The 9,111-nt window shown below is 34.8% G+C and overlaps 1 pseudogene; it reads right to left on the bottom strand.

Annotated features, from left to right (window-relative positions):
* Window positions 1–250: 250 nt before the first annotated feature.
* On the bottom strand, window positions 251–8,896 carry LOC112635032 (annotated as a pseudogene).
* Window positions 8,897–9,111: the final 215 nt, after the last annotated feature.

The following is a 9,111-nucleotide window of genomic DNA, read 5'->3' as shown; positions in this document are numbered from 1 at the left end:
GCCTGTCTACCCTATAAATTTGTTGAGTGCTCCTTTTTTGAAAAAAAAATTTTTAATTATTTTATTAAGCATTATATTCAATGTAAAGGCTTTAACCATCATAATCACCATGATAGAATATGTGTGTGTACGTATAAAAAATACCCATTGAACATGCCATAAGAGGTATAATTATGTTTTGAAATCTATGCAACATGAGATGTAATTACAAATAAAAAAAAAACTAATCAGAAGCATGAAAACCCCTGTTTTAATATGAATCTATTGCTGATTCTGGAATAACTCTCATGTGCATGTCCTTAATCACACTGGACTTCTCCAGTTTTGACTGCAGTAATGTGTGTTCCACAACATCAGTTCCAACTGTCCATCTGAACAGTTTCTTGCTTCAGTTTTGTTAAGCTCTATTTAATCTTAACCAAAGAATCACCACCAGTCATGCTGCTGCACTTTTCTTCCATTTCTAGTTTTACATGTTCTGTCTTCTGTAACCTCAGACAGAAGTCTGTTCCTTTCAATTACTCCACCATTTCCCTGCCGGCTCCTTATGTCACTCAGCTAGGTTTGAGCTGCAGGATATTCTTGAACCATGTGCTCAAGCTGATGGTTGATGTACCTTTCATAGCGACAGATCTTTTCCAAAGTCTTACTAATTTCTTTTAAAAAATTATTTATGTATTTATTTTACAGGCAAGGTCTTGTTCTGTTGCCCAGGCAGTAGTGCAGTGGTGCAATCATACCTCACTGCAGTCTCAAACTCCTGGACTCAAACAGTCCACCTACCTTAGCCTCCCGAGTAGCTAGGACTGCAGGCATGAGTCACTCCAGTTAACTATTAACTTCGTTATGGAGTTTGTCAAAAAATCCTTTTCTCTCTTTTAGCGAAGATTCAATTCCACTTTTGTGCTGGTGCATTTGGTCAACATGGATTCTCTGATCCGCTGCACTTTTCTGCAGTATTTGGCTGCAGAAAGCAGCACTTGTTTCTTGTTGCAAATTCTAACAAGGAGTGGTGGCCCTTGGCTTCCGCTCTGCAATGACAGGAGACCATAAAAAAAGAACAAAAGTCATGCCCAGCTAGATTGTTGTTTGTGTATGATGGCAACAGAAAGACATTCTCTTATATGTATGGCTCAGAAATTATACCACCCAAATATTCATTTTTTTTCTTAAGCTCATGTTCATTGAATATTTTAACATCTAGGAGTTATCAGTATAGATACACCTTATGTAAAATGTGATTATTCCTAAAGAAAATTGGGCTATAGATACAATTGTTAGAGGGTTAAGGGAACCAAGGAAGAGGAATATGGGTGTACATATTATGGGTAAAAACCCAAATATCCTTAATGAAAAATTTCTCAAAGAGGTGTCCCAGCCCAATGAGAGATGCATCCAAATAAACAATAAAAGAAAGGAGAAATGATAGTAAAAAAGGAATTGGGATGAGTACCAAAGGCAGTTCAACAGTGAGTTCAATTTAAATAATAGAATCGCTGATGCAAATTAATGCAACTATCAACAAATTTTGAGATGTATATTTTCAAATATTGAAGATAAACATTAATAGAATTTAAAACAATATAGCAACATAAGGATTTAAACATTTACAATAGTTATATGAAATTGAATATGAGGGAATTTGGTTTTGTATTTTGTATTATTTATTTATTTATTTATTAATTTTATATTATTTTAACTTTTCAGGCACAGTCTCACTCTGTTGCCCAGGCTGGAGTACAGTGGTGTGATCTCGGCTCACTGCAACCTCTGCCTCATGGGTTCAAGCAATTCTCCTGCCTCCGTCTCCCAAGTAACTGGGATTATAGGTACGTACCACCACGCCCAGCTAATTTTCATACTGTCAGCAGAGACGAGGTTTCACCATGTTGGCCAGGCTGGTCTTGAACTCCTGACCTCAAGTGATCTGCCTGCCTTGGCCTCCCAAAGTGGTGTGATTACAGGCATGAGCCACTGTGCCTGGCCATCTTTCATATTTTTTAAGCACTGTTGGTAAGCAGATAAATCTATATAATCATTTTGTAAGATAATTTCATAACACATTCCAGATTTTTTCTAAGTGCATAACTTATGACCAAGTATTTCTACAATTAAAAATTTTTAAAGAAATAAGCAGATAACATACAAAGATTCATGTGTAAGAATGCTCTTTACATTCTTGCTTATGATGGCAAAAATATAGATCAATCATCTTTGTTCTCATCCCTTCATCTCTCTACCCTGTTTCTCTGAAAACTAATTTTATTTTCTGCAATGTTGCTTCTTTTCTTATGAAGACTTTTTAAAAAGCCCATTGCATTTTTAGTTTATTAAATCTTCCCTTTTCTCATTCAACCACTTTAAAATTTTGTCCTTTTTTCAAAAAGATTATTGTCCATTGTCTCAGTTTATAGATTTGCCTCTGATCTTTCCTCTGTTACTTCTTTCCTTTTTTTTTTTTTTTTTTTTTTTTTGAGATGGAGTTTCTCTCTTGATGCCCAGGCTGGAGTGCAATGGCATGATCTCGGCTCACTACAACCTCTGCCTCCTGGGTTCAAGCAATTCTCCTGCCTCAGCCTCCCGAGTAGCTGGGATTACAGGTGCCCACCACCATGCCTGGCTAATTTGTTGTATTTTTAGTAGAGATGGGTTTTCATCATGTTGGCCAGGCTGGTCTCAAACTTCTGACCTCAGGTGAACCACTTGGCCTCCCAAAGTGCAGGGATTACAGGCATGAGCCACTGCACCTGGTCTCCTCTGTTATTTCATAAGAGCAGGTTCTCTTGACTTTTTCCACAACATGGCTCCATTTGCCCTAAAACTATTAGGAATCTCTTGAGTGTTGTGACAGGTCAATGGCACCCTTCTATAGTTTCTAGTACTGATGCTGGGGTTAAACTATTCTTGAATTTCAATAGGAAGATGTTAATTGAGGATTTAGACAGCTATGCTCATGCTGCCATCCTAATCAGGAAATGCTCTTTGAATTGTGCTATAAATAGTATTGATAACAGTGTGATGACTACAGCAGCAGTGTGAATAACAGACAAGAGGGATGTCCAGATCTTAGACAGAGGACCTATTTATGAAGATATAAAAAATATTCTAGGAAAAAAAAGAAAATGAGGGTCCAAACTAAACCTACTTCAACAAAATGGAGAACAGAGGGTAATTTGAAAATTATTTAATTGGTACTAATTACAAACATGGTGGTTTATTTATGTAGGGATTGAGAGAGAAAAATGACAGAAAGAATTTTTCACAAATATCTACCTTGGATGACTGGGCTAAGGATAGATTGCTAATTGAGACAGGCAATAGATGACGAACATCAGAATTCTGACATTTGGACAATAATTTCAGTTGGAACTTACAGAGTTTGAGTTATTTAAAAGAAAAGTAGGTGGAAATGCCAAGTGAACAATTCAAAATATAAAACTGGATCTCAAGTTTGGAGATGGATATACAGATTTGGGCATTCTTGATGGACTGCAGTTAAAACCAGAAAGAAGGGAGGAGAATAGGCTGAGGGTAGAACCCAGAACACGAATATTTAAGAAGTGGTTAGAAGAAAATCTAGCGATGGGGGCTGAGAAAGAACAATTTAATCATTAGAATTAGGCTGCGAGAGTGCGGCGTCACAAAAGCCAAATTAGGAGAAAGTTTCAAAAGGAAAGAATAGCCAAAGCATCAAAGGGACCAGAACCATCACAGGAGGGGGTTGAAGAGTGGCCATGGGAGATGGTGATTCTGTCCTTAGCAATCTCACAGAGAGCTGGATCACCGGACTGTTGGATGGAATCAGTTGGAATGCTGTAGTGGCTTTAGGAGTTAGCAAAAGCTGAAGAAGTTTGGCTGAAAAAGGAAAGGAAAACATGTCTTTCAATTACCTATGAAATATTTCCTTGCCTTTTTTTTCAACTTTATGTAAATCTTTATTAAAGTAAAAATTCAGAAAAGTCCCAAATGTGCAAGTCAGCGAACGCTCACAAAGCAAATACACTCATGTACACTCCTGTGACCCACACACAGTCAAGAAACACACTGCCAGACTCTCAAAAGCCACTTTTGTGATCCCTTCTTTCACTGCCCAGCCCCCATCTCTACCAAGAGTAACCACTGTCTTGACTTTTAACACGATAAGTCAACTTGTTGTCTGCACTTCTCAGTCTTTTGAAATAAAAGTTAGCTAATGTAATTTAATATTTTTTCAACAACTTAAGATCATTGTTATGAATATTAATTACAGGATGAGGCAGCAGTAGCCTTATCAGCCTTGTATTCCTAGATCCTGGCAGAGGACCTGAAACATAATGGATGCTACCAAATTAGTTGAGTGAAAGAATGGATCTTCATAATCCATTCCCATGCTAATTCCACTTTTTATTTATCTTGCTACTTCCCAGTTTTTTTAAAAAATTATTTTTATTTATTTATTTATTTATTTATTTATTTATTTATTTAGAGACAGAGTCTCGCACTGTCTCCCAGGCTGGAGTGCAGTGGCGCGATCTCTGCTCACTGCAAGCTCCGCCTCCCGGGTTCACGCCATTCTCCTGCCTCAGCCCCCCGAGTAGCCGGGACTACAGGCGCCCACCACCACGCCCGGCTAATTTTTGTATTTTTAGTAGAGACGGGGTTTCACCATGTTAGCCAGAATGGTCTCCATCTCCTGACCTTGTGATCTACCAGCCTCGGCCTCCCAAAGTGCTGGGATTACAGGCGTGAGCCACCGCTCCTGGCTGCTACATCCCACTTTTTAAAAGAAGACCTTCTCAAGGCCATTGCAAGTGCTTTGGATTAAAAAAAACTAGCTAAAGAATTTACTTTCTCCTAGAGTATGCACATACTGGCAAGAAAAATGCTACACCAAAACAAGAATTAGAACTGTTCATTTATATCTGAGAAATACTTTTTAGCTTGACCCTTCCTTCATTATTTTTATCACATCCCCCTCTTTATTTCTAGTGCTGTTCAGGACTGCCTCCTAACAACCTTCCTGAATTGTCAACTCTGCAGTTAATTAGCCAAATCCCTGACGCATTTTTCTCCTCTAAGCTCTTGTATAGCTTTAATACATGCAGTTGTTGTTATTAATAGCAAGATCCTTAAGAACTAGAACTTATTTTATTCCTTAAACCATGGAGATAGACCCTAAAATCATATAGCTCTGTATGCAACTCCAAAATATTTTTATATTTTTGTTATAAAATAAATTCATTTGTAGTGAAAACCAGCTGAGTGGAAATGTGATTAAAAATCAACTGTCATTGATTTCATATGACTCTGTTAATTGTCTGCTATTCCTTCCACATATTCTCCATTCTATTTAATTTGCTCTGATACCATTAAAATATTATCCTCAAGGAAACTTACAGGGATTCAAACATTTAAGATTAAAACCATAAGTGAAAACTGCTTCTTTGTCCATACTCTCCATGAATGTTCCTAACAAAAGCAAAGATTAAATCAAATCCTTTCTTGCATTTGGATAGTGCATTTAACTCACTCTGCCTGAACAATACGTCCATTATGACAAAGTACCACAATTACTTCTATGAAGAGGTATAGAGATGAAGGGTTTTTTTTTCTGTTCAGAAAAAGAAACTAAATATTTTTTTGTAAAACCTAGGTTGTGTGGTTATATCAAAAGCTAATTTGTAAACCTAAGAGACTCTGTTATCAAAAACAAAGTAAAATATTCTTGTTATAAAGTGTGATTTGTGTTATAATGAGCTATAAAGAACAAAAAAATCAGATATGAAACATTCCACAGCTCTAGGAAGAATAGACCTTTTGAATCATAAATATTTTATATGGGAGAATACCAACTGATAGTTCTAGGTATTCTAAACTAGAGTATATGTTGTTTAAACCCCATCTAATTTATATAGAAAACAGATATAACTAATGATTGAAGCAAAAGTAAAGCACAACATTCAAGAAATATAAAAGGGAACGAGCAGAAAAGGCAATTTGGTTGTACCAGAAAGCCTGGCCTCAGGATAGCTATTGACTTAAGAAAAAAAAAAAAGTCAAGCCAAAAAATACATGAGTTTTTTAGTTACATGGGTTTTTAAAATATAATAAAAATAATCATACTAGTTAGGAAAACTTCTTCCTAGTATTAAACTCTGAAACAGGTTAGTTATATGAATCTTCACGTTGAGCATACAGGACAAAATAATATTTTAAAAAATAAATATCTTATAAAAGTTTCAAAAATATTAAGGGCATTATGGAAGTTTATATCACAGTATATCAATGTAAGTTGTGGTACTTTCAAGGCAAATATAAACTTTAGTTTATTAATTGGGTTTTCATTGTTTCAAGCCAGTTTGAAACTACCGACATTCAGTATCTTTAAATAGCTTTACATTCGCAAAACTTTTTTTTAAGAAGCAAAAATTCAGAGGTAAGGGGAGCTAAGAAGGAAAGAACAAGGAATTGATGTTAATATTTACTGAACAGCTTCTCAGGCTGAGCAATGCTACATTAGTCACACAACAATTCATTTGTGTTGACTGCAACGTCTTTGTTGCTGTCTATATTTTTGGCTACCTTTTTCTGCATTTATGAAGTATGAAGAGGCTGAGTAAAAAATTATTCTAAATGTCTAAGAATCTCTACAGCAAAAATAAGACCTGTGTTTCTTAGTTTCCTAGTTTTTCCACAGAACAGCCTTTTGGTCTCTTCAAACGTGTGGTTTTATTATATACAATAATTTCAAATGTTTTTATCAACACAACAAGCATTTGACATTTACAACTTGGGCAAAATACTAGACATTTGTTTCTGAACAAATGGAGACCTATATCTAATTATTCAACATTTTCCTCTTTTATTCAAATTATTCCTCTTTTGAAAAATGGTTTTATACATAAATTTAAAAATTATTTTTGTGAAAAAAATTTTATTAATGAAAGAAGGTATAGAAGGTTGAATGTTTTCTTCCTTACATAATGTTTTTTATTCCCTTATGGTCTTGTTGTTTCATCATACATTTTCTACATGTTTTACTTTCATCACAAGTTACAACAACAGAATTCAAAAATACAATATTCTTAAGCCGAAAACATTGCAGAAGAATGAGAAATGGTACTTATTAACTGCCTACAGTGCTGCAAACTTCTGGCAATTAATTTCAATTAAGTTATTTACAAGGTGTGCCACTGCTAACTTTGTGCCCAGATGTTTCAGTTGGCAACATGTGATGGCCACCAATGTAGTCAATTTCAGTAACAATCACTCATTGATGGAATTTTCACACTGAATTCACAGCACCTTCATAACATTAGTACATGATGTCATCACCCTTTGCCTCATCATAACCGTAAAAATGCCAATACGAGTTGCAACAAATTACTGCGAGCAATTGCTTAGTTCTAGAGATGTTGTAGTGAACACCTGGGCTGGCTCAGAATCTAGCAGCTTTCAAAGTTTCGTTACCAGATGTTTGTGGAACAACTTATGCATGTATGGAAAACATACTTTTTTTTTCATTTGCATGAACGATTACCAGACCTTTGGAAGTAGTGGAAACATATGTTTTATGAAAAAAGAAAGTTAATAAGAGTTTATTAGGGAAATATTTTTATTTTAATCAGCATGGTTGGTCTTAAATATTGTTAATTGAACTGCAGAATCATGCTTGTATGCAATTATTTGTTTATGTACTAAAACACATCCTCACAAATTAAGCAGTATTGTGATCATAACTTTCTTGGGTGAAGAAAAGAAGTTATGAAAGTTTTAATAATACTAAATTTTTTAAACCAGCTTTTAAAATATCTGATTTTGTTTAATAATTTTGTATATTTTCAGAATAATATTTATTATAATTATGTCTTTCTTTTCTTAACTATACTACATCCTCTTTAAAAAGACAAGGGCTATTTAAAATTGTCTTTATATGTTTCTTTTTACTATTAATTTAACATAATATTGACTTTTACTACATTTTAGGAAAATTGCACTTCGTGATTCAGACAATAAGTGTTTTTAGGAAAACACTTCTCCATGTCATTTCAAAATATATTCTCTACCCATAATAAAAACATGAATTGGAAGAAAATCATTACTAATTTTTGATCTATTTCTCACGGTATTCTTATTTTTAATTTAAGGAAAATGATTTAATTTAAGCATGATTCTTGGTTTTTTAATTAACTGAAACGCTAGTCCTATGAAAATAAACAGGCCTTCCCTTTTTTAAACTATTGTTCCCATTGAAATTCATTTTATTTTATATAAGGAGGTGAAATGGACCACATTTTCCTCCTTCTGGGCAACTGAAAAAAGTTGTTAAAACTATTAACAGCTGTAAAGTAATGGTTAGATTTTGAGTGATTTCATTTAGTTCAAAAGAACTCTAAATTTATCCAGGTGTTAAAGTTTTGTTAAGTCCGAGGTAAAATAAAAAGATATTCTAGTAGAGATGCATTTTAAAATTTGATGAATATATTATGTTCATAAAGTCCGAAGCATAAGATATTTCTGTTACTTACTAAATGAACAGGTAAGTGACTATTAAAACAAAACCAAAAAAACCCACAAAAACTCCTGTCTTAAGAAGCAACACCTTTAATGAGAATTGAAAATTACACATACCATTAAAACAGACCTGTTCACTATCAAGGTATAAGCTGAAGTGTCCAAAGCAAACACACGTTAATAGGATGGATAGTAAATTTGGAGTGAAAAATCTCTTTGCAGCTTTAGCACTTACGAACTGGATACACATCTCTCTTTGCATGGTTAGGAAGCTCACAGCGACCCTGGGGTCCTGCCCTGATGATTTGGTTCACCTTTCCTTCTTCAGACTTCCAGGAATCCTTCCATATCTCCAGGGAGCCATTATGAGCTGCTGAGTGGCATTGCACACTGAGGAGTCCATATTTTCTCATTTCTTGTTTGTTATAAGACTTGGGCCCAAGAGGGTGTGAAAGAATGCCAGTGAATGTAGTCTCCCGTGTTTTATTAAGAAAATGTAAATGTCTCACTGTTGCATTTTTTACCCGAAATGATCCTGAAAGTTTAATATTGACCCAAGGGCAAAGTAACAGAGTACTTCTTAGTGCCTATGTTAAAAAGGAGCTGCAATTTGTTTTC

Source organism: Theropithecus gelada, chromosome 11 (genome assembly GCF_003255815.1).
Source record: "Theropithecus gelada isolate Dixy chromosome 11, Tgel_1.0, whole genome shotgun sequence".
Classification (NCBI taxonomy): Eukaryota; Metazoa; Chordata; class Mammalia; order Primates; family Cercopithecidae; genus Theropithecus; species Theropithecus gelada.
Note: the sequence above shows the minus strand (reverse complement) of the source record. Positions and strands in the feature narration are given on the sequence as shown.